The 24,812-nt window shown below is 44.9% G+C and overlaps 1 long non-coding RNA gene across 1 annotated transcript; it reads right to left on the reverse strand.

The window, feature by feature from the left end:
• Window positions 1-4,432: 4,432 nt before the first annotated feature.
• Window positions 4,433-23,515, reverse strand: LOC309345211. The gene is made up of 3 exons (XR_014158098.1): window positions 23,443-23,515; window positions 8,897-9,069; window positions 4,433-4,532 (listed from the first exon to the last, which is right to left on the reverse strand). It is a non-coding gene; the product is annotated as an uncharacterized lncRNA (long non-coding RNA).
• Between the last annotated feature and the right edge of the window lie 1,297 nt (window positions 23,516-24,812).

Raw genomic sequence — 24,812 nt, forward strand, 5'->3', positions numbered from 1 at the left:
GGGGAGCTTTGATATGCAATGCGTGTCCCTATCTCTGCACTATGGTCCTTCCCTGGCATTTCTGTCTCCTGGCATGTTCACCAGTTCCTTGGAGGACAGTAAAGTTGTTCACAGACACACACCAGTGCTCTAGTTATCTCCCGCTTGGACTACTGCAATGCACTCTACGTGGGGCTACCTTGGAAGGTGACCCGGAAACTGCAATTAATCCAGAATGCGGCAGCTAGACTGGTGACTGGGGGCGGCCGCCAAGATCACATAACACCAGTCTTGAAAGACCTACATTGGCTCCCAGTATGTTTCCGAGCACAATTCAAAGTGTTGGCGCTGACCTTCAAAGCCCTAAACGGCCTCAGCCCTGTATACCTGAAGGAGCATCTCCACCCTCCAGCTCTGAGGGCCTTCTGGCAGATCCCTCATTGAGAGAAGTGAGGTTACAGGGAACCAGACGAGGGCCTTCTCGGTAGTGGCGCCTGCCCTGTGGAACACCCTCCCATCAGATGTCAAGGAAATAAGCAGCTATCTTAGTTTTAAAAGACATCTGAAGGCAGCCCTGTTTAGGGAAGTTTTTAATATTTAATGCTGTATTGTTTTTAACACTCTATTGGGAGCCACCCAGAGTGGCTGGGGAAACTCAGCCAGATGGGCGGGGTATAAATAATATATTATTATTATTATTATTATTATTATTATTATTATTATTATTATTATTTAATGCCAATGACAGGAGGCACTGACAGATTTGGAGATGCCTTTATCCCAGGCAAAAGTGTCCACACCTTGGCTAGACACCAGTTAAGAATGGCTTAAGGACTCCAATCTTTAATCTCCTTTAAAACACAATTCTTCCCACAAGAGAATTCCGGGCACTGTAGTTCACCCATCACAGAGTTAAAATTCCCAGCATCCCTTCACAAATTACAGCACCCAGAATTTTTTGAGAGGAAAGAAGGTGCTTTAAAGGTATAGTGCAGGGGTAGGCAACATAAGGCCCGGGGGCCAGATGCAGCCCAAACGCCTGCTCAATCCGGCCCGCGGACAGTCTGGGAATCAGCCTCTTTTTACATGAGTAGAATGTGTCCTTTTATTTAAAATGCCTCTCTGGGTTATTTGTGGGGCCTGCCTGGTGTTTTTACATGAGTAGAATGTGTGCTTTTATTTAATATGCATCTCTGGGTTATTTGTGGGGCATAGGAATTTGTTCATTTTTTATTTTATTTTTTGTTTTCAAAATATAGTCCAGCCCCCACATGGTCTGAGGGACGGTGGACCAGCCCACGGCTGAAAAAGGTTGCTTACCCCTGGTATAGTGTGTGTATATACAGGTGGTGAGGGTGATATCTGAATCTCTGAACCTTCACTTTTTGAAGGCAGCCATGAGGGGCTCCAAATTTTTATTGGAGCCGTGGCACTAAGGAAAGGAGACGGCTTGACTCTTCCCCACTCCATCTGTGCTGTTTTAGGGAACTAAATTTCACCTTTCCCAAAACTGCTATGAGGTCTCTAACAGAAGAAAGAAAATGCAGGCACAATACAGATAGACACTTTCAATTTCTGAGGGGCTCGTAGCAACTGGGGAACAATTTAGATCTAAAAAATGGACGCGGGTAAAAAGGGTTACACATGCACCACATCCTCCCAGTACTACTACTATTCTGATAAAAAATTGCATTCCCAAATCCTGCTTTTAACTAAGAATGAAAATATTTGGAGATCTGACCATGGGTCTACCACTTCACAACTGTTTCAACTCTGAGTACAATCCTAATGCTATTGCTGATGGCAAAGTGTTCCTATTTGTATTTTTCCTGAAGTGTACTTTTTTAAAAACTTGGTGAGCCAGTGTGGTGTAGTGGTTAGAGCACTGGACTACAAACTGGGAGGTAAAGGTAAAGGGACCTGTTATGTACTGAGTCGAATAGGATCCAAACTGCAGCAGTCTGATTGGTTGGCAGGAACAACCCAATCATGCTCCAGATAGAAGTGAATCCACAACCTGATTGGCTTACAGTAGAATTCCGGAATTAGCCAATCATGTGCAGCCCATTGTGTAAATAATGTATATAAAGCAGATACTTTGAGGGGACTTTCATTCATTCCTCCTCACCACTATGAGCTGAATAAAGAGCATGAAATCACTTTGCGACTCTGAGTATATTTCAGGACGCCTGACCATTAGGTCCAGTTGTGACCAACTCTGGGGTTGCGACGCCCATCTCACTTTATTGGGCAAGGGAGCCAGCGTATAGCTTCTGGGTCATGTGGCCAGCATGACTAAGCCGCTTCTGGCGAACCAGAGCAGCGCACAGAAACGCCGTTTACCTTCCCGCCGGAGCGGTACCTATTTATCTACTTGTACTTGGATGTGCTTTTGAACTGCTAGGTTGGCAGGAGCAGGGACCGAGCAACGGGAGCTCACCCCGTGACGGGGATTCGAACCGCTGACCTTCTGATCGACAAGTCCTAGGCTCTGTGGTTTAACCCACAGTGCCACCCGTGTCCCTATACAAACTGGGAGACCAGGGTTTAAATCCCCACTCAGCCATGAAGCTTGCTTATTGACCTTGGGCCAGTCACAATGTCTCAGCCAAGCCTACCTCACAGGATTGTGGTGAGGATAAAATGGAGAGGGAGGAGAATCATGTATGCCAACTTGAGCTCCTTGGAGGAAAGATGAGCTATATAATATTAATTTGGTGAATGAGGTTACATACGACACAGAAGGGCACTACAGCATCCCACATTGTATGTGCTCAACCTTGCAGTCCAATTGCTCCCAGCACTGCAGCTTAAACCTTTCAGTAGCCTTGAAGGAGCTGTTTTGTGACAACGAAAAAGAATTTCCTTCCCTCCCTTTGCTTTCCCTTCCTTCTCCCCACAAATCTTTATGTGTTATCTACTGTTAAAACATATTACAAATCCTCTGCTCCAATATGCTCACAAAACCATGCTAAAATCAATAGATCACCATCAAATCACCAAATGACAATAAAATACATATTTAAAGGATCTGTTAGTTTTAGGCTACAGGTGAAAACCATTTTGTTTAAGTCAAGCTTTTGACAGCTACAGCGTGGGTAGAAACGCTGCAGTTTTTGCAATGTGTTTCATTATTATACACACAGAAAGCTCGATTTTAATATTTTTAATCTTGTAGAAAGGTGGTGAATATATTTTAATAATAGTAAGCCAATATTTCAAAAAAATATTCAGCATTGCGTGCTGCTAGAGGTCACAGTTTGCTTATCTTGTTACGAACCCCTTTCTTTACTTACTTTGAAGCAACTTTCCCTGTTTTCCTCTGTCTAATTCTGGAGGACCTGCTGTCCCTGATTGAAATCTATCAAGGGCCTTGGAGGAAGTGGACAGCAAAGCCTGATGGTGATGTTATGACACAGAGGGCAAGATTTCCTTAATTCTAACCTTTGACCCTGCTGGACTCAAAGGCACAGGCCTGCAGGGTGAGGCCTGTACCTGAACACCTGTCTGGCATGAGCTTTAGGAGACAGGAGGCATGCAAGGATTACTTAATCACCAGGCAGGTAGATGCAAGCAATGTCTTGCAGAAGTGTCTTTTCTGGACATATTTTGGGACTTAGTGATAACTCACAACTGCTTTGCTAATAACATATCTTGGTTGTTTTGCCATACTTGTTCTCTGTCTTACAAAGGTCCTGCAAGACTCATATGGCACTAAAGATGATACTACTGTATATATTTTCACTGGATCCACCCCCATTTTGTTCCAGAGGTTTATGTAACCTAGTTCCACCAGCGAGACCAGACTATTTGTCATCTACGGTAACTTGGATGGGTTCCTACCACAACTCAGGGGTGGGGAACCTTTGAACCTCCAGATGTTATTGGACTACAGTTTCCACTAGCCTTGACTACTGGCCATGCTAGATGGGGGGTGATGGCAGTTGTAGTTCAGCCAAAGTTTCCCTCTTCCTGGTCTGCTTGTTTTCTGCTATGCTTTAGGGTGGCCAGTTACAAAAGGGGACAAGGATCCTCTACTAGTGGTGCAGAAGAGAGAATTTCAGCAGCTATAGCTTACCTACCAACCTACATCTGACACAATTCACTCTTCTCTTTCAAGATATGGCTTCAGCTAGCATGTCACCTAAAGTTTGAGGCTGGACTTCAGTGATGTACTAAAATACATACATTCCGTATTTCATCCCGCCAGACAGAACAATCTTCCCTGCTGCACGCTGTTATGGGGAGTTCTCCCAACCCCCTAGGCCTTTTGAGGGGGGAGGACTGGGAAGCCCCACTGCACAAGCTGAAGTCGAAGCATAAGTCTTCTGCTGATGGTGTTCATTAAGTGAATAATACTCTAAACCTTTAATGACACTTGAACAATAAACACACTCAGCCTGTGGACCTGATCCTCTACAACCCCATTCATCCGAGTGAACAAACCATTCACCTCCAGTCATTCCATCCTATCCAGATTGAGTCTTGGTTTGCTCGCTGTCATCCCACCATCTCAAAGCATTGATTCTGGGCACCTACAACCTCGCCTGCTTCTGACGAAAAAGAGAAAGAAAGCTGGGTGCCAGCCATGTACAAGTGATGCATCTGACCAAATCTGTGGATGACTTCTCTCAAAGGCTTAAATAGATCATGCGTAAATGTGGAGTTGCCCGTATGTGAAATAAGCTTTGCCATGGTGAACTGAAATGCGTTCAGTGCACTCAGAGGGACATGTTTGAGCCTAATACATCCCCAACCATAATCAATAGGCAGAGACTGTGTTATCAAAGTCACTTACTTATCTGCCTAAAATGGGCATGTGTGGACAAGATCCACGATACAAAAGAAACAGCATGTATTCTGGGTTTATTTCCAGTCATGGGCTAGCCAACAAGGTGTAGAAGTTATGGACTGAACCACTGGTTCAGAATGACCTCTTGACTCTGATGATAATGATCAGGTGTCCACAAAGGGGTATTTAATAGAGTTAGGCAAACAGCTCCCTGACAACATGTTTGGACATGATTTAATTTCTAGAGAAAATAAACTTCTGTCCTGCAGCCATCATGAGAAAGACAGGCTTGCCTTTATTGCAATATCTGAAGTCAGCTTTGTCATGATAAAGCTGAAATGTGTTCAGTGTGCTCAGAAGAAAGAACTTTTTCGAGGTATTCAACCTGGAAAAATGTTTCCTTTTTTTAATGGCAACCAATCCGTCTAGATTCAAGATAAAGTGACAATGCCTTGAGAAATGGCCTTTGATGTGCCCAGCTTGCATGTTAAATCAGGTCCATTCCTCGCCACAACCCTCCATCCCACTTCCTTTTAAAATAAAATTTTTAAATCCTGCATTCAGCTCCTTCATAAAGGTTGTCTCTGGTTAGATGGAGCAGCAAAACCTTAAGATATCACATCATAATACTTGCATGTGAAAATGCATACAGAAGATTCTGTATAGAACTGAGCTGGTAATTACACAAAATGAATGTGTTGCACTAGGTTTTGTTGAATATAGTACATCTGTGCTGAGGGAGGAAAGAGCTTGTATTCAGTTCACATCCCCAATCCCTGAGGTAAAAAGGTAAAGGACCCCTGGATGGTTAAGTCCAGTCAATGGCGACTATGGGGTTGGAGCACTCATCTTGCTTTCAGGCTGAGGGGGCCGGCATTTGTCCACAGACAGTTTTCCGGGTCATGTGGCCAGTACGACTAAACTGCTACTGGTGCAATGGAACACAGTGATAGAAGCCAGAGTGTACGGAAACGCCGTTTACCTTCCCGCCACAGTGGTACCTATTTATCTACTTGCACTGGTATGTTTTCGAACTGCTAGGTTGGCAGAAGCTGGGAAAGAACAACGGGAGCTCTTCCCGTAGTGCGGATTTGAACCACTGACCTTCCGATCAGCAAGCCCAAGAGGCTCAGTGGTTTAGACCGCAGCACCACCCACTCCCTGCTACTCCCTGCACAGAGGCTTGCTGTTACTGAACGCAATCTGACCAACTCCGGCTTGTGCTACATGGAAAAGGCCACAGGTTCAATCCCCAGCATTACCAGGTAGAGTTGCTGTTGTTGTTGTTGTTAAATGTATTAACCTGCCCTTCACCAGCTGGTCCCAGCAATGTAAGATTCAGGATCAAAAATAGTTAAAGAAAGGAGATTCCAACTAAACATTAGGAAGAACTTTCTGACTATGAAGAGCTGTTCAACAGTGGAACGGACTACCTCAGAAGGTGGTGGACTCTCTTTCATTGGAGCTTTAATATGTACAGTGGTACCTCGAGTTAAGAACTTAATTCGTTCTGGAGGTCCGTTCTTAACCTGAAACTGTTCTTAACCTGAGGTACCACGTTAGCTAATGGGGCCTCCCACTGCCACCGCACGATTTTTGTTCTCATCCTGAAGCAAGGTTCTTAACCCGAGGTACTACTTCTGGGTTAGCGGAGTCTGTAACCTGAAGTGTCTGTAACCCGAGGTACCACTGTATAACCATCTGTCAGGGATTCTTCAGCTGTGATTCCTGCATTGCAGGAGGACAGAGCAGCAGATGACCCTTGGGATTCTATGTAAGAGGCATTATCAGAGCTGGAGGACAAGGCAAAGATATTCACAGTGTGAAACAGTAAGTGGTGTGGCCTGGAGGAAGAGTATTGAGGCATATACAATATTGAGGTATACAGTGGTACCTCGGGTTACATATGCTTGAGGTTACATACGCTTCAGGTTACAGACTCCGCCAACCCAGAAATAGTACCTCGGGTTAAGAACTTTGCTTCAGGATGAGAACAGAAATCGCATGGGGAGGCAGTGGGAGGCCCCATTAGCTAAAGTGGTGCTTCAGGTTAAGAACAGTTTCAGGTTAAGAACGGACCTCCGGAACAAATTAAGTACGTAACCAGAGGTACCACTGTATAAAGTGTCCTGGAGGGCCACATCTGGCTCAGGGCTTGAGGGAACCTGTTGCCCATAATATGTTATTGAACTACAGCTGTCATCCCTGACCACTGGCCAGGTTGACTGGGGCAGATGGGACCTGGAGTCCAACATTAACTGCAAGCCCCCCACCCCCACCCCCACCCCCACCGCTGAACACCAACTGGTGGCTGGTATCCACTCCTCTGCAATGCAATCCAGGGATATATGGGGGGGGGGGATACTGGGATACGTTTCCATACTATGAAAAGAAAAAACGGCAGATCTCTGGGAAAAAAAGAACAGTTTAAAAACTGTTAATTAGGCGTGTCGTGTTGTCTCTTCTCAAATATTTCTGGCACATGGTGCCTCTGTCTGCCACTCGTGGCAATTGCCATGGCCTATTTGTGAGCTTCCCAGAGGCACTTGGCAGGGAGACAGAGAACGCTAGACTGGATGAAACATTGGTCTGATCCAGCAAGGTAATTATGTACATTGGAGGGCAGCCTGTTTTAAAGCAGTTTCTTTCAACTAGAAAAAGGAAAAAGAAAGAAAACCACTATCCAGCTATATTTGATTTAAATTTTTTTTTTTACGGAGGTTTTGCACAATCAAAACACACCGCAAACACAGAATTTCCCTTCTGGCCCTGAGCATCACTCCTTCCACTACTTCATTTCAGAACTGTGGGGCCAAGCCTGATAGCAGCTTTAAAGCAGGGGCGGCAAACCTTTTTTTAAAAAATCCTGAGGGCCACATTCCAAAGTGTGCAACCTTCTGGGGCCATGTGTCAGAAGTGGGTGGGATCAGAGGGGGGAAAGGAGGCGGAGCAATAGATGTGACCGGGCCTGGCCCACCCATGAGGCAAGATGAAGTGACTGCCTCAGGCAGCAGGATCCATAGGGGCTGCAGATCCAGCCTCCAAGGAATGCTCTACAGAAGGTGCTGCTGGTCTCCTCCCACCCCTAGGGAGGAAATGGTGGACCCTCTAGGGCAGTGGTTCTCAATCTGTGGGTCCCCAGATGTTGTTGGACTACAACTCCCATCATTCCTAGCCAGCATGACCAGTGGCCAGGGATGATGGGAGTTGTAGTCCAACAACATCTGGGGACCCACAGGTTGAGAACCGCTGCTCTAGGGTCTCCTGAGCTCTGCCTAGTGTGATTCAGAGTGGACCAATCCCCCCCCCCCCCGGCTCCTCTGAGGGCCTTTGATTCCCACTTGAACTATTGGGTAAGGCTGATTTGGTTCCCCCTCTTGTTCCCAATGTAGATATTTATTTCCCCTTTGTTCCTGATGTAGATCTACATCATCCCTTCTTTTTTGTGGTTTGCCTCAGGTGCCTAAATGTCTTGTGCCAGCCCTGGATGTGACTCTTATCTTTGTACAGTAGACCACATGCCAACCATTTGAACTTTCTACACAGACACCCCCATCCATCAACAAGACATTATCGCAGTTCAAGGACACATTCCAGCCAGCTGAGGAGGAGGACGGCATGGATTAGGACTGGTTGGGGTGTGACCCCTGGGTAGATAGATTCCTGGGGGCCAAATGGGTAGATTCCTGAGGGCCTTGGAGAGTTGCATTCAGTCCCTGCATCTCAAGTTCCCCACCACTGCCTTAAATAAAATCCCACAGAAAGGAACAGAGCAGTCAGGAGGATGCTGTCTCTCTTTCAGTCTTGCAGACATTATCAGGCTATTATGAAGACCAAAGAAGATAAGGCACCCTGAATGTTTTGGATGAAAGATCAGAGCGGCCACTTATGCAACACTAAAGAAAGAGAGGACAGACTTGCACACTGTTTGCATAGGCAAAGTCCTATGTATAGATGCAAATTTATCAGTTCTATCTAGTATTAGTCCTACTCAGAGTAGGCCCACTGAAATTAGTAGGTATGATTAACTTAGCTCCATTCATAGCAGTGGGTCTACTCTGAATAAACCTTAGTTGAAAAAAAGCCCAGTGGCTAGAATTACAATGGAAATGCAAGGCATCTCACCATAGCAGGAAAGACTGTGACCAGGAGACAGCTTGGTCTGCTACCCAGGTGTGAACTGTTGATGGGCAACTTGAAGGCCCCTCCTGCTCTCCCTCCTTGGGGTCCTCTGTCTGTGGACCAGGCAGCTCTTCAAAAAGCACACCTTCCTGTGTGAAGTAGGGCACTTGGCCACCCTAGGAAAGATAGAATGCAAAAGTGATAATAAACTTGGGGGCGGGGGCAGAAGAATGAATATTTCACAGCGGTGATTTAAGTTCCTTCTTTATACTTTTCTCACGTCGCTGCAATTTTCCAAAAGGCGCTATCACTTTATGGCAGGTGGAGATAAATTTCTCACCCCTATTTCTTCTGCTACATGTCCTTTATTAAGTATATTTATATCCTTTCTCCTCCTGTCGTGGAACTCAGGGCACCATAAATACGTTCCCCCAGGTAGGCTTCTCATGCAATTCTGAACCCACTTAGCTTCATCAAGGTGCTTGCACCATACATCCTCAAACCATAAAAGACCTTCCCTTTTCTCTTGTGCCTAAGTCCTTACTGGTGCACTGATTAAATTGTAATGCTATGCACATTTTCATGGGAGTAAGGCTCTTTGGTCAGATGAGTCTAGCTATTGAGTAACCTGAACAAGTTTATAGCAGTATATACATTTGTAGCTTTCCAGTGCTGAAGAATTAACCTTTTGCTCGCTAATATTGCCCACACTGAAATGGCTTAACAAATTTAAATAGGTATAGCATCTTCTTGTCCTAAATATATTCAATAGGGTTCTTCATTCAGTCATACGTACACATTGTCTAGCAGCAGCACAGGCCCAGAATATATTGGGAAATATTTCCCCTGTGCCTTTAAACTTGATTCTATTCATGTGTACATAGAAAAAGTCCTGCTGTGTTAAATAATGCTTTCCCCCAGATAGGTAGGCATAGAATTGCAGCCTTACGGCACAATCCCAGTGGAGTCTATTCAGATGTAAGTCCCAGTGAGGTTTACTCCCGGCTAAAAGTGCATGTTTGCCGATGAAGGTCCGTATAGTTAAAGCTATGGTTTTCCAGTAGTAATGTATGGAAGTGAGAGCTGGACCATAAAGAAGGCTGATCGCCGAAGAATTGATGCTTTTGAATTATGGTGCTGGAGGAGACTCTTGAGAGTCCCATGGACTGCAAGAAGATCAAACCTATCCATTCTGAAGGAAATCAGCCCTGAGTGCTCACTGGAAGGACAGATCCTGAAGCTGAGGCTCCAATACTTTGGCCACCTCATGAGAAGAGAAGACTCCCTGGAAAAGACCCTGATGTTGGGAAAGATGGAGGGCACAAGGAGAAGGGGACGACAGAGGATGAGATGGTTGGACAGTGTTCTTGAAGCTACCAGCATGAGTTTGACCAAACTGCGGGAGGCAGTGGAAGACAGGAGTGCCTGGCGTGCTCTGGTCCATGGGATCACGAAGAGTCGGACATGACTAAACGACTAAACAACAACAACAAAAGTGCATGTAGCAACTTTCCCCAACATGGCAACCATGCTTCCAGATGTTTTGGACTTCAAACTAAAACAGCCCCAGCCAGCACTGAGTGATGGGAATTGTAGTCCAGAGCATTTGAAGAACATGAGGCTGGGGAAGCAGGCTATACAACAGGGGTAGAGAAACTGTGACCCTCCAGATGCCATTGGAGCCCAACTTCTATCTGCTCTAGTCACCATGGCCAGTGGTCGCAAGGATGATGGGAGTTGGAGTCCAACAGTATCAGGAGGCTCACGTGTTCCTCCACCTTGTTTTATGTAGCATTAATGTCTTCACCTTAATGTCTTCAGGTGAAGCCTCACTCTGCAGGTGCAAAGTGTAACCAAGGCTGTGCCTTCCAGTTTGTAGAACAGCCTTCCTGATGATACCCACTGAGTAGGGACGGGGGGATAAAGTCAATTCAGTTGGCCTTTAAGGGTGAATCTAAGTATTCTGCACTTTCCTAAACCATCTGAGAACTGAAACGCAGCCATCCTTCAAAATTTACACTTCTCTGAATTTTGCCCTACGGTTTTCCAGTCAAGTAACGTGTACAAAACTGTACATACTGGGGTAAAATGTGCATTAAAATACACACACACACACACACACACACACACACACACACACACACATATATATATATATACCCCAACTCTTTACAAAAATGTGTCTAAGGCTACAATCCTGTTTCCATTTACTTGAGAATGAGCCCCATTGAACTCAGTGGGACTTGCTTCTGAGTAGACTAGACGTGCGTAGGCTTGCATTGTAATAAATTCTGGAAAAGATAAATAAATAGGGGCTGAGAAAATGAGACAATTTTGAAAAATAAATTTTGCTTTACTGCTTCGTTCTATTGATAGATATGGCATTCCCAGACATGGTAGGTAAGATAGCCAACAAGTCCTGTCTCTAATGAGGAGGCTATATGTCTTCCTCCCTTTCTTTTTAAGTGACTTCTCTCTTCTTATTTTTTTTAAAAAAATGCTTTAATGGTTTATTCTTGTGAAGCAAACCTGTAGGGCTGTCCACCAGTTGCAGAATTTTTAACTGATCCATGCTCATTTTAACTAGTTAACTGATTAAACATTTGATTCTCTTCCCATTAATTTACAGTGCCAAAGCCCCAACACCAATTCCTGTTTTGACAGATTGAAAGATGCGTGTGATTGGTTGCTTCCGACTTGCTAAACAAAAAGTTATTGCTTATTCTTCGAAGGGAAAGCTAACTTAAAACTTTTATTCCAGTAACACACTGGAACCTAAATAGCATCAATAAAACAAAGAACAAACAACCCCAAGTGTGCTCTTAAATTGCTCTGCCAGATTCATCAGTTAAGCTTTGGTTGATTCATCTATTGATTAAATGTGGTAGCCCTACAAACAAGCTGTTGTGAATTCATCATTTCCCCTACCAAATGGCCAGCAGCCTGGAAACTCCATTCCTCATTGTTGTCTCTGTGGGTGTGAAAGAGCCGGGAGGAAATTTTGGCCATCTCACCTGCCCTGTCTGGGAATGCCGTTGGCACATGGCAATGTTCCGCAGTTTTCTGTGCATCAGATAACTTGTTTCAAATTGACACATTCCCTGTCACTCAAAGGGCTTCTGAAAAGGACCACTGAGAGGGAAGCCTGAGAAGGACGGGTGACCCCCCCTCCAAGGGAGAGAAGCTTGAACCGCAGTTATCAATCAAACCAGGACCACATAGCACCTTGGGGAGGTGGGAATCTGCTTCTTTTTCAACACCTACTTAATGCTCTTTAGGCTGCCTCTCTCTCAGCAGACATTAGCTCATGCTGACTCTTGCAGCAGCTTATATTGCTATGTTCCAACTCTTACACCCATTCAGCAATGTATGCCTTCAGATTTCCCATCAGTACAAGGAAATTTTCCCACACACTTACCAAGCTAACTTACATTTAGACCAGGCCCTAGACAGCAACACAACTGCCTTCTTCCTTGGAGCAGGAACAATGGCCTTGCTGAAGAGTTTAACTTGTTCTTTTCCTTCTTTCTTTCTTTCTTTCTTTCTTTCTTTCTTTCTTTCTTTCTTTCTTTCTTTCTTATTAAAGGTAAAGGGACCCCTGACCATTAGGTCCAGTCGTGACCGACTCTGAGGTTGCGGCGCTCATCTCGCTTTATTGGCCGAGGGAGCCGGCGTACAGCTTCCGGGTCATGTGGCCAGCAGGACTAAGCTGCTTCTGGCGAACCAGAGCAGCACACGGAAACACCGTTTACCTTCCCGCCAGAGTAGTACCTATTTATCTACATGCACTTTGATGTGCTTTTGAACTGCTAGGTTGGCAGGAGCAGGGACCGAGCAACGGGAGCTCACCCCAGCGCGGGGATTCGAATCGCCGACCTTCTGATCAGCAAGTCCTAGGCTCTGTGGTTTAACCCACAGCGCCACCTGTGGCCCTTTTTTCTTATTAGACACTGCATAATTTAGTTCTGGAGAGGGTGAGAACACACTCCCGAAACACCAACAATTAAATTTCCATTTGGTCAAGGATACCCCAAATTGTGGGGCATTGCTGAGGAATGAGGGTAGCAGCCTTCCTAATGTTTGCTCAGGTAAATGCTCCTCTGCTAGAGTGACAGTGGCTGCCCACACACCATACATTTGAAGCACAATTAAAGCACATGACTTCCCCTCCCCAAAGAATCCTGGGAACCTGTACTAGGGTGCTGGCCAATTGTAGCTCTGTGGGGGGGGGGGTAAACTACAGTTCCCAGGATTATTTGTTGGAAGCCAACTTGGGGAAGGCTGATGTAGTAGTGGCTCTCCAGAGTTTCAGCTGTGGGTCTTTCTCAGTTCCAGTTGGAGACACCAGAGGCAGAACTTGGAACCTCTTGCATATAAACCTGTTTTCTACCCCTGAGCTGCAGGCTGTTCCTATGAATGATATAAGAGCGTATGGCTCAGTTGGTAGAGCATGAGACTCTTAATCTCAAGGTTGTGGGTTTGAGCCCCAGGTTGGACAAAATATTCCTGTTTTGCAAGGGGTTGGGCTGGATGACCAACTCTACAATTCTATGATTCTATTCCATGAAAATGTTGATTCCATCTCTCTCTCTGTCTCTGTCTCTGTCTCTGTCTCTGTCTCTGTCTCTGTCTCTGTCTCTGTCTCTGTCTCTCTCTCTCTCTCTGTGTGTGTGTGTGTGTGTGTGTGTGTATGTTTGTGTGTCCTTCCTTTTGTGGTGGGGGAAAGAGACCAATATTTTTGCTGTTCATAAAATAAAAAGAGAACACTGTAATGTCAATCCTTTTCCTGATTCCACCCCCTTGTTCTCTACTCTAAACTTGTTCTCTACTCTAAACTGGCACACTGACCAGCCAGCTGCCTACCAGTGCTTTAAAGATGTGTGGCAATAAACTGTAGATTTCCTCCACCACCACCTGAATGCTTGCAGTGAAACAAAGCACAGAAGAACAGGACTCTTACCTAGACATCATATTTTAACTTGCTTACTAATGAAATTAGGAAAAATATGAAGTCTGTCTTAACAAAAGCCACGTATGTAAGCACAGTCTCCAATGAATTTCTCCATCCATAGTGACATGCAAAATATTAAACCTTGAAAACAAGGGATCTTTTGTCAAAATACAGAGGCTCAGCCACACCATCTGTTATCTGGCTCCTGTCAGCTGATGAATTCCAGCACAGCTCACCAGGAGAGCTTGCTCCATGTGGCACTATTCCTGTACTGATAGCCGGTCGCTCAGTTCCTTTATGGATATGATTCACAAAAGATTCAAGGAATGACCTCAGTTAACTAGTCTTCTTGTGGCTCACCAGTGGGAAAGAGACCAGTGTTCTTCAGATGTGAGTTTCCAGGTGGTATAGGACTTCTTCTTCTTTAGCGATCACTCATAGCTGAGCAAGATTGTCTTCCATGAACACTGTCTTAACAGTGCATCTGTAAGTGACTGTGGAGGCCAATTCTGGATCCACACGTCCTTCCACAGTGGGGACATAGGTTTCTGGGCAGGAGTTGATCACAGTGAGGGTTTGCGAAATGTACCTTCCTCTTAGCACATTTCTCCCTTTCATCCTGAGTTTGAGCATCTTCAAAGTCCATGACACCTTTGGTAAAGACTGTTCTACAATTGGAGCACTTGCAGCCCAGTGTTTCCCAGCTGTCAGTGTTTATACTACATTTTTTAGATTTGCCTTGAGAAAGTCTTTAAACCTCTTTTATTGACCACCAGCATTACGCTTTCCGTTTTTAAGTTTGGAATAGAGTAGTTGCTCTGGAAGACGATAATCAGGCATCCAAACAACATGACCAGTCCAACAAAGTTGTTGTTGAAGAATCATTGCTTCAACACTGGTGATCTTTGCTTCTTCCAGTACACTGACATTAGTTTGCCTGTCTTCCCAAGTAATGTGTAAAAAAATTTCAGAGATACCATTGACGGAATCTTTCAAGGAGTTGGAGATGGTGTTTTTATGTAGTCTGTGTTTCACGGGCATACAGTAAGTTTGGTAGTACAATAGCTCTGTAAACAAGCATTGTGGTTTCCCTGTGAATGTCCCAGTCCTCAAACACTCTGTACTTCAATTGGGGGAAAGCTGCACTCGCAGAGTTCAAGCAGTGCTGGATCTCTGCATCAATGTTGGCCCTTGTGTTAAGATAACTGCCAAGGCAGGAGAAGTGATCAACACTTTCCAATGTTACATCATTAAGCTGGATTGTATATGACTACAGCTCCCATCAACCCCAGCCAGCTTAGCCAATGATCAGGGAGGATGGGAGTTTTAGTTCAACAACATCCAGGGATGCTAGACTGTAAAACGCTAGAAGCATCAATAGTTTGACTATGTAATACAGCTTTATATGTGAATTTGGTCAGTAATATTTCAAATAAGCCCACGTACGACAGTTACTGAACAAGTCACCATAAAAGGGGTCAAGAGAGGACACAGATTTGTATAGCAGTTGCATGTATTTATATCTAAAAACCAAAATTAAGTAATACACATATAATGTAGGGTTGCGCCATAAGTCCCGCAAACTTGTTTAAAAATAGCTCAATAACTTTTTTTTTTAAGATTTTGCAAAAACTAAAAAAAACACACCATAAAACCTCAACAACTTTGCAAAACAAAACAAAACAACTCAACAACTTTTGTGTCTGGATTTTCACTTTTTGCAACAGGGCAACGCTAATATAATGCAGATAGCACAATTCATCTCGCCGTACTTGGCAAGACCGTGGCAAAGTGATCTGCATGCATGTTCAGTCTGCCACCCAGGTGCTAACTCCTGAAGGGCATTTCCAAGGCCTCTCCTTATTTCCCTTCTTAGAATTAACCATCTTACCAACAGTAAACAATCTTTTCTATTATAGTGAGATGTATTGTCTGTCTACTTAAATTATAGCAATTATTTCCAAATTTGCATCCGTACATAAATTAGCATCTGTAAATTTCATGCATATCTGTGCCCTCTTCTGTGCCTCTTCTTTTGGGAGATGGCAAAGTGACCACCCTATGCTGCCGCCATATGCAGAAGGGCATATTATTTTTCCCTTTTACTGCTCAGAGGGAGGAAGCTCTGTCCCCAGTGTCTGATGTCTGTCCCTATGTAACTTTTACCAAAGTCTAGCAGTTTCCCTTCCATCTTCCCTTCCAGGCTTCATGTTTTTCTACCCACCATTCCCATTGGGAGCATGTTAGTTGGTCTGGACTCACAAAGTGCTTTGAAGACATCAGCAAATGAAAACACCCTTGGTGTTAAATGGAGGAGGAGGAGGAGGAGGAGACACTCAGCTGAGCCAAACCTATTTTCTTAGAGTTCTCATGTTTGGCTATGTTCTTGTGACTTTTAAACGTGCTAGATGCATGACTGCTACCCACCCACTCACTCACTGCCAACCCTCTTCAAATAGCTATCTATGCTAGTGGCCGTCCCAACATCCTGTGGCAACACATTCCTTCAGTTAATTATACCTGGGTGAAGCAGTTCCTTTCCTTTATGCGAAGCCTCTTGCCAGTTGGTTTCATCAGTTGAATTTTGGTTGCAGCATTTGGTGGGAAACAGAAGTCTCTCTGCATATTTCAGAATTATATGAAACTCTTATCATGTCTCCTTAAGCCTTCATTTTTCTAAACTGAAAGCAAAAAAAGGGGGAAGATTCACCCAACTCTCTCGCTGTCTTTTTGGCCTTGCTCTGTGACTCTAAAACATTTTTGTTTTCTATTTTACGTAGATAGGATGATCCAAAATTCCCACACATTATTCCAAATGTGTGTTCACCATAGATTCAGACAATGGAATCATTGGATAGTTGCTCTTTGATTTTCAATCCCTTTATTCATTCCTCACACTTCCAAAAAAGAAAAAGAAAAAACGTTGTGCGAATCCCATCCAGCTAGTTAAATGAGCAAAGAATCGAAACAGTGAAGAAAGGGTGAAGAAAGAAAAACACATGATTGCAATAAACATTGTTTTGCCATTCATGACAGGGCTGAACTTTTTTCACATGTGATTACTCAGATTTTGGGAGAATGGTAAATTGAAATGATATGTAGATGCAGAGTTACCATTAGGTCCACTGATACATCTACTTAGTTTCTGGAGCTGCAATTTTATGAATACAGTGGTACCTCGGGTTAAGTACTTAATTCGTTCTGGAGGTCCGTTCTTAACCTGAAACTGTTCTTAACCTGAAGCACCACTTTAGCTAATGGGGCCTCCTGCTGCCGCCGCGCCACCGGAGCACAATTTCTGTTCTCATCCTGAAGCAAAGTTCTTAACCCGAGGTACTATTTCTGGGTTAGCGGAGTCTGTAACCTGAAGCGTATGTAACCTGAGATACCACTGTACTTACATGGGAGGAAGTTTCCCTGAACACAGCGAGACTTACTTCTGAGTAAGTGTGTATAGGATTCTGCTGCCTGCGCCTAAAATGTTACATGGTTTAGGCTTTAATCCTATAAATACCTATCTGGGAGTAAGCCCCATCGGGATTTATTTTTCAGTACACATGTATAATATTGCACTACTAGTGGTGGATCTGCTAGAAACTGCAAGGATTTTTCCTTTGGGAAGTACAAACAGTTCCATCAAAACTGGCATGTTTACCAAAAATATCATAGATAACGAATGGGTTTTCTGTATGCGATGATATTTTTGAGTGGTTGAATTGGATCATGTGGAGTCATTATTATGAACTTTGCTTTTTATTTTGCACTTAGAAGTGTTACCTATAAGGAAGTTTCCTGCTGTCAAATGTGAGCAAGATCCAAACAGTCCCATGTGCAAAGTGAAAACACATGCTGATTCCCATCCCCACCCCCAGCTTCAACCTCCTCCCACCCAGAAGGGTCTCCTAATATTCTGTAGCGGTTCTCAGGGAGCATGGGAAGCTGCCTTAGTATACTGAGTAAGACCATTGGTCCATCTAGCTCAGCACTGCTCACACTGACTGGCAACAGTTTTCCAGGATTTTGGACAGGGTTTCTCCATATACCTATTTGGAAATGCTGGGAATTGAACCTGCGGCCTCTTGCATTCAAAACAGATGTTCTACCAGTGAACTATGACCACTGTCAGAGGGGCGCAAGAGGTCAGCAAGGTAAGACCCCCGTACACAAAAAGAAGCCATGTAGTTCTCTAGATTTCACCCTCGGGGATTAGTACAAACCCAGTACAATTTACCAACCTACATTCCCAGCATGTCTCAGCGGCATCTACGGTGGCTTGGTCATGTTGACAGAATGGAAGATGGCAGGATCCCTAAGGAGCTGTCTTCAGACACCAGGCCCACTGGCAGGCCAACTCCATATTACAAATGTTTCCTCCAACCTATCGGATTATCCCCATGATGGGTAAACCCAAATTTATAGGGGAAAAGCATGGAGGCTGATGTTGTTTGAAGGTAATATCATGTGGACTACGCAAATTAAATGGTAGTGAAACAGCTGCAAACACACGGTCAGCTCCAGTGTGTCCTCCTCCACAATATAGCCATCATGACTACTAGTAACAACTGATAGCCTTATCCTCCATGAATTTGCTTAACCCCCTTTTAAAGTTGCCCAGGTTGGTGGTCATCCCTACCAGGACATCTTGTGGCAATGAATACCATAGTTTAGCTATGTGCAGAGGGCTTCTGCTTCTAACACGTGCTTCTAGTCACCAATTCTTTGCCCTGTGGGAAAAGCTGGTGAAGCATGGGTTTATGACATTAAGGAGATGCAAAATGATAGGTTGAAGTGATTCTTATTATTGCTAATGCGACTGCTACCACAGCGTTAATTATTTTCAACCGCTGCCAGTGTACCTCACAGATATCCCTTGAGTTATGACAGGAAAAGCAAAGGAGTTTACTTGTGAAAGATTTCAAATCCACTTCTTTTTCTCTAAAACCTCACTTGTGTGCCCCAGGTAAAAGCTCTGGAAGGGCTGGCAAATCCCCCAGCGCTTTTGAAACAACACTCAGCTCACCAGTTTCTCTCTGGTTTGCGAGAAGCTCCGCGTTTTGGCCAAACCGCCCGAAAGCAGGGGTGGGTGGGTGGGTGGGGGAAGGTTTTGGACATTTGGTTTCATCAGAAGTTATGGAGCCAGATGAGGTCACCGCAAAGAGGTCACAGAGGATATGACACAGGAGTGGGATTTGGAGAGAAAAGAGGGGGATGGACGTGGGAACAAGGAGCCATTGTAACAAGACCTTCCAAGTGCAGGCCATAATCAGCTGTGAAAACTGGCAACCGTTCTCTCTGGTGGCCTGCAGACAATGCCGAGTTTCACATGTTCTTAACGTGGGCCTCAGTAAACAGAATGGCAAAAGAGCCGGCAAAGGAGAGTGCGATTAGACGTCTGAGGTCCAGGCAGGTCTCGTCTGCCGGGATCAGGCTGTCTGCCTCCTGGCGCAGGCCTGTATTAACTGATAGCAGGAAACAGGGGTTAAGGGAATGGAGGGGATTCGGGAAAGGGAGACGGCTGTCCTACCAGACTTGGTGGTGCAAATCCATGTTGTCTGATTATATACATAGCGGTATATCTGTGAAGCTACACAGATAATTGGAGTTTTGAGGTATTGGGGCAGGGGGAGAACACCACTCGCTTGTCACCTCTTGGTTGTGAGGGATATAGAGAGCCCCTCAGGGCTGGCCCTAAACATTTTCCTGTCTGAGGCGAAGGGCAAGATGGCGCCTCTTCTCACTGCATATACAGAAGCCAAAAGCGTCCCTGTCATTAGGAAGAGCGAGGCAGCCACCTCAGGCAGCTAGTTTAGAGAGTCATGAAGAAGCTGGCAATCATCAGTTATTTAGTTTATCACAGTGGTTTTACTCCCAGAGAAGCAGTGAAAAGCCTGCTGGTATGCATACCCTTCAATATGTCCTGCCAAAAACCAGGAAGCCCTCCTGTCCCAGACGAGTCACATGACTTGTGTGAGATCATGGTGGTGTGGAATTATGGTACCCAAAATGGCCACCAAGCTCTCACATGAAAAAATGGGATGTCCCAGTTTTCCAAGGGGAGTTGAGGGATATGGGAATGTTCAACTTCAAGTACCAAAGTTACCTGATTGGCTTTTGGTGCTGTGGGCTTTGCTGTTGTGCGTGTATATGTGTGTGTCTGTATATGTGTGCAATTTGCTGTTCCACCACAGGCAGCAGAATGTTTTGGGTCAGCCCTGGCAGAAGCTGGTTGGACTGGAAGTTGAATCTCAGTTCACAATGGTGACAAGGCAACACACCTGAGGGGAGCAGGCTCCTTTAGGGGACATGGAGCAGGCTGTGTGGTATACACAGCTCTATCCTCAGACACCTTGCGGCTGGTCCCCAGCCCACAGCACCTGCTGCTTGAGACAGCCGCCTCACTCTGCCTAATGGCAGAGCCGGCCCTATCATTCCTTGCATGTCTGCTGCAGAGCAATCTCTTGTTTGTTTGTTGCTTGTGTATGTGTGTGTGCGCACGCTTGATTTTAAGGAAACCTATAAGTGGTTTACAAAAATATAAAATATTTTAATAATAAATAAATATTTTAATATTAAATAATTAAAATATAAAATAAAACATTAACATTCTCAATAAAAACAGTTAAATCAGTGTTGAAAAACATTCAAAAGTGCTGGTGAACAGCACTACACCCCTGCGAGGCAGTTGCCTCAGGCGGCAAATCCGGCCTCCCCCCTCCCCACAACCACCTCCTCTGTGCCCACCTGCCACTGCACCTGCCTCCGCCATGCCTGGCTGCCGCCACCAGCTCCTCTTCAGGCTCCTTTTACTACTATGCCACTTTCAGCGTTGAGGAAGAGGAGAAGGAGAGGGGCATTTTCTGTTTTGCCTGAAGCGATAAAATGTCTGGAGCCAGCCCTCATAAGAACTGTAGCTTTAAAAAACCAGCACGTATAAATCAGGAGCGCTTCCACTGAGCCCCTCTCCTCAAAAGCAATCCTCCACTCACCAAATGAAAACAGAACTTTTACTTCAGGGCCTCAGATTTATCCCCGAATGCATTGCCAGCTTCCCTGCCCTCCACCCGCCACTAATTGTCCCCAATGCTGGTCTGTCATTTCCCTCTTCCCTCCCAGCTTTCACCCACCAATTAAAGATCAAACACATTTCAGATTTCTATTGATTTTTTTTTTTAAAAAAAAAACATAACAGTATTAAAAATGAATAGCGTAAGCTTGGAGACTCCAGGATACCAATTCCCAAAAGCCAAATTAAAATTTTAACGCAGATTGTCTCCAGATAGTCAGCTGTGCTGACAAAGCATTCTGTTTTGCACTTGCGAGAACAAAGTGGGGAGATGAACACAATTCTTACGCTATACATTGTGTTGTATATGGAAAAGACAACTGTGGAAAGTGTATGATTCTGCAAAAGTTTGTTACAGACAATTTCTTACTTTCCAGGAGCAAACAGAAATCTTAACCGATAGAAGAAACCCAGAGTACAATTTGGGAAGATGTTCTCCTATGCAAGTAGAGGATGGGTGGTCATCTATCAAGGATGCTGTTGTTTCAAGCCTCTTCCTTTGAGAGCCAGCTTGGCCTAGATGACCTCCAGCCCTAAAATTCAATGCTCCTATGAAACTCCATTGAAAGGAACAGAACCTACTCAAAAGCACTTATGTGCTGTTACACAGTTCTCATTTACGTCTCTGAAACTTGCAGAAAAGAACTTCTCAGGAGATAGTGTCTCCAATACTAAAAGGATGGTGGGTCTATTTTCTTGTTTGGCCAGCTGGTTTCTTGGCCTGTAGGTTACAGGGATTACTAGAGCTCTGCACGTGAGTTGGCTCCAAATGAACATTTGCTGGAAAAGTGACCGGCCTCCGTATTTTTCCATGTCTCTCTCTCTCTCTCTCTCTCTCTCTCTCTCTCTCTCTCTCACACACACACACACACACCTGAGCATTGGTTTATAGAATCTGAATTGTATTTCACTTATCACTATCTTTTAGCTGTTTGGTACCACATCATGTGGTATGTTTGACACATAATTATAACTTTTGATTTTCCTTTTTGTACAATGCATATCCAAACTGTTAAAAGAACAAACCTTATATATTATCTTTACAGTGGTACCTCGGGTTACATACGCTTCAGGTTACAGACTCTGCTAACCCAGAAATAGTACCTCAGGTTAAGAACTTTGCTTCAGGATGAGAACAGAAATTTTGCAGTGGCAGCGAGAGGCCCCATTAGCTAAAGTGGTGCTTCAGGTTAATAACAGTTTCAGGTTAAGATCGAACCTCCGGAATGAATTAAATTCTTAACCTGAGGTACCACTGTACTGTGAGGTCCTACCCTTCTGAAGAGAAATGCTTCTGAATACCAGTTGATGGAAACTGCAGGGCAGGGGGCCAGTGTTCTTGTGCCCGCCTCCTGCTTTGTGGGTTTCCTAATCAGCATCTAGTTGGCCACCGTGAATGCTGGATGAGTCACTGGCCTGATCCAGCCGGCTCTTCTGCTCTTCCTCTTGGTTTAAAAACATAGTAGTCCCGCTGGATCAGATCAAAGATCCATCTAATGTCTAGCATGCTGTTCTCACAGTGGCCAACATGATGGTGAAGTCCAGAAGATGGTGAAGCCCAGAAGAAGACATGAGGACAACACTTTTCATGATCTCCAGCAACTGGCATTCAAAGGTATGCTGCCTCTGATACTGAATACTGGCATCTATAACCAGTAGCCATAGATATCTGTCATTTAATTTACCAAGTCCTCTTTTAAAGTCTTCCAGGTTGACAGCCATCACAATTAAGAATTTGCAATACCAGCAGCGTGTGACTCAAAATAAGGACCAGTTAACAAAAAAAAAAGTCCAGAATTTTCACAGAATCATAGAATTGTAGAGTTGGAAGGGACCCTGAGGTTCATCTAGTCGAACCCCCCATAATGTAGGAATCACAGCTATAGCATCCATGACAGATGCTCCTCTACTCTCCTTTTAGGAACCTCCAATGAGTCTGGAGACTCCAAAGGAAACCTGCAGTCCACATTTAGAGGGATTTACGCTGCAGATACTCTTAGAGAGCCAGTGTGGTGTAGTGGTTAAGAGCGATAGACTCGTAATCTGGGGAACCGGGTTCGATTCCCCACTCCTCCACATGCAGCTGCTGGGTCACCTTGGGCCAGTTACACTTCTCTGAAGTCTCTCAGCCCCACTCACCTCACAGAGTGTTTGTTGTGGGGGAGGAAGGGAAAGGAGAATGTTAGCCGCTTTGAGACTCCTTCGGATAGTGATAAAGCGGGGTATCAAATCCAAACTCTTAGAGCCAACTGAGCCTCACTGCAGCCCCATCATTACACCTGCTCTTGCCACTTCTGTGCCTCCCCGTCCCAGGACCACTGAAGCAAAATCGGCTCACAATCTCAGCATCCATCCACTTCCCTTGACCTTTGCAAGGCCTTCTTCGTATTTCAGCATCTCTATGTGAAGGCAGAGCAAAGGGAAAGTCGGCCCTTACAGCTTTAACAGCCGAAAGCAGCGGTTCTGTGAGATGTGGCAGGGAAAGAGGAGGGTGGGGGGAGCCAGAACTGAACTGCCTGCATTTGATACTTTTACCTTCTGTTTGTCTGCCAGTCTCCGCTCTCTTAGAGCCCTCTTTCCTTTCCCTTTCATCCTCGCTGCCTTCTGCTCTGCCTCAATACTCCCCCCCCCCAGTCTTGCCTCATCTTCCTTGCCCCATCCCCATCTTGCTTATCCCTCCCCCCTTCCTCCTCCTCCTCCTCCTCCCTTCAGCTCACTCCTTGCTTTGTTGTGGAATTCCTTGCCTGCCTGGTCGGTGGCACACAGCAGCGCGCAGGACAGAGAAGCATGCCAAATGCTGGGGGGGGGGGGCTGCAGACTTTCTGTCTGCAAGGGGACTTCCTGTCCCTACTTGGGACTTACTTCAAGAAATCCAAGGCAGGGCTGTTTCCCCCCTCCTGCCTCCTTTGCTGACAGAGCTGCCGCTGCCTGGAGCCATAATATGCTGAGCGCATAGAGGGATGTAAATCCCAGAGCTAGTTTAGTGGGGAAGACTGAAGAGAAAGGGAAAACAAAAACAGAGGGTTTGGTATTTTGGGAGGAGTCAAGTGTTGACAGGAGGCCGTGTGGCACAGGGTCCTCTTTATTATTTGGGGACAGGGTTGCAAGGATGGAAGTGGGAGCAGGCAGTATACAGGCATGGTGAATATGTTTGCCCCACAGAGAGAAGATATGCGCTTCTGATCTGTATACATATATCCTTCTAGGGTGGCAATGCTAGGGCAGTCCTTTGCAGAGGGGAATCTTCTATTCAAAAGACTCTTTTGACATTGACAGGTTTTGTTGTTGCTTAAATTTGTACAGTGGTACCTCGGGTTACATACATTTCAGGTTACAGACTCCGCTAACCCAGGGTTAAGAACTTTGCTTCAGGATGAGAACAGAAATCGTGCTCCGGCAGTGCAGCAGCAGCAGGAGGCCCCATTAGCTAAAGTGGTGCTTCAGGTTAAGAACAGTTTCAGGTTAAGAACGGACCTCCGGAACAAATTAAGTACTTAACCCGAGGTACCACTATATACTGCCTTGTACCTGCAGGTCTCAGGGTGGTTATGACATAAATAAAATCACAATATCAAAACACAAAATACATAATAGAAACAAAAACAACCCAGGTGAGCAGAACGAGCCACAGGCACACAGGTAACCTAGTCACAGTCTTCCCCATTATGGTGAGTTGGGGTGTATTTCTATTTAACTTCCATTACCGTAATTTTTGCACCATAACACTCACTTTTTTCCTCCTAAAAAGTAAGGGGAAATGTCTGTGCGTGTTATGGAGGGAATGCCTATGGGTGGCATGCCTACGGATTTTCCTCCTCTAAAAACTACGTGTGTGTTATGGTCAAGTGCGTGTTATAGAGCGAAAAATACGGTATTTCTATACCTTTGCACTTATGCATATAAAT

Source organism: Podarcis erhardii (assembly GCF_964252035.2).
Source record: "Podarcis erhardii genome assembly, chromosome: 6".
NCBI lineage: Eukaryota > Metazoa > Chordata > Lepidosauria > Squamata > Lacertidae > Podarcis > Podarcis erhardii.